This window comes from Galeopterus variegatus, unplaced genomic scaffold (genome assembly GCF_000696425.1).
Source record: "Galeopterus variegatus unplaced genomic scaffold, G_variegatus-3.0.2 Scaffold1810, whole genome shotgun sequence".
Taxonomy (NCBI): Eukaryota; Metazoa; Chordata; class Mammalia; order Dermoptera; family Cynocephalidae; genus Galeopterus; species Galeopterus variegatus.
This window is the reverse complement of record NW_007727921.1, coordinates 169,281-171,305: the sequence shown is the minus strand read 5'-3', so window position 1 is coordinate 171,305 and position 2,025 is coordinate 169,281.

Below are 2,025 nucleotides of genomic sequence, written 5' to 3'. Positions count from 1 at the left end.
TTAAAAGTGGGGAGGAAAAGCATTTCAGTCAGAGGGAACATCTTGTGCAAAGGCCCTGAGGCAGAAATTATGATGGAGGAATGTAGGTTCATAAATGGGTACTAATCACCTAGTCCATATTTAGTCATTTATTCAACAAACATGTTTTAAGGTCCTACCATGTGTGGTAGATACCCTTACTGATTGAGGACCTACTAATTGTGTGAGAATCTTTTCCAGTTAGTTCCCACAGCTGAAGAGAACAGACTCCATATGTGTGAGCTGGTAGGCTTCTTTGTATTTGGGAGAGGAGTATTACAGCATCCTCCTGGTTTCTTGGTCCAGCTAAATGTGGGGCAGAAGGAATACACAGAGCTGGTGTGTGCCAGAGATGAAACTAAGTTTGTCCAAGCCTTAGCTTCCTCCTCTATTAAAAGGAGATATTCTACCTGCTTCAAATGACTGTTGTGGGTTTAAGTGAGATAATATCTATGAAAATGTNTCCTCCTCTATTAAAAGGAGATATTCTACCTGCTTCAAATGACTGTTGTGGGTTTAAGTGAGATAATATCTATGAAAATGTCCAGTACAGTACTTAATATAGATGACACTTAATAAATACTTGAAAAGGAATAGTTTAATAGATGAAATGAAAGTTAAATATAATTTTTTATTCGCTGACTTAGCAAATGTACATTTTAAAAATAATGATACCTATTGCTAATGACAGAATAAGAAACCTCATAAACTGATGGTTGGAATGAAAATTAGATAAACCTTTTAGGAGGAGTGTTTGGCAAAATATATCACAGTCTTAAAGTGTAACATTTAATCTGGTAATTCTGCTTTGAGGAATTGTTCCTAAGGATAGCTTCCTCCTCTATTAAAAGGAGATATTCTACCTGCTTCAAATGACTGTTGTGGGTTTAAGTGAGATAATATCTATGAAAATGTTCAGTACAGTACTTAATATAGATGACACTTAAAAAATACTTGAAAAGGAATAGTTTAATAGATGAAATGAAAGTTAAATATAATTTTTTATTCGCTGACTTAGCAAATGTACATTTTAAAAATAATGATGCCTATTGCTAATGACAGAATAAGAAACCTCATAAACTGATGGTTGGAATGAAAATTAGATAAACCTTTTAGGAGGAGTGTTTGGCAAAATATATCACAGTCTTAAAGTGTAACATTTAATCTGGTAATTCTGCTTTGAGGAATTGTTCCTAAGGAAATAACCAAAAATGTACATAAATATTTATTTTCTGGGAAGTTCATCGTGATTTTTTTTCAATCATGCAAAATTGGAGACAGCCTTAATATCTAATAATATGGGGTTGGTTAAATAAATTATTTAAATTATATTCCATTGTATGGTATGCCCATACAATGAAATACCACATGATCATTAAAAAACACACTTGTGAAGATTTAAAGGAGATATTTAAGATACATTGCAAGTAAAAGAAGCAAGCTACAAGTAGTTTGTATAACAGCTTCTCAATTTTATCAAATAGTCTAACATTCATTCATGCTTAGAGGAAAAAACACTGTTAGAATATATAACACAACAACAACAGTGATGGGATTGTAGGTGTTTAAATTTTCTTTTTTTGAGGGGCATGTGTTTAAATTTTCTTTGTGTTTTCCATTATTTCTAATTTTTTTGTTGATTAAGATGAATTATCTTTGTAATTAGAAATAGAATTAGTAAAATAAAATCTAGTTTGTGTTTTGGTTATTGATCAAAATGAATTTGTGGGCTGACCCCATGGCTTACTTAGGAGAGTGCGGCACTGGGAGCGCAGTGGCACTCCCGCCGCGTATTCGGATCCTATATAGGGATGGCTGGTGCGCTCACTGGCTGAGCGTGGTGCAGGTGACACCAAGCCAAGGGTTGCGATCCCCTTACTGGTCACAAAAAAGCAAAAAAAAAAAAAATTTTTTTTAAATGAATTTGTGAGGAAGGTGGGACAATTCTGACTCCTTTGAGGATGAGACGATGTAGGCTCCATGAGGGTTACATTGGCCGTTCAGTGA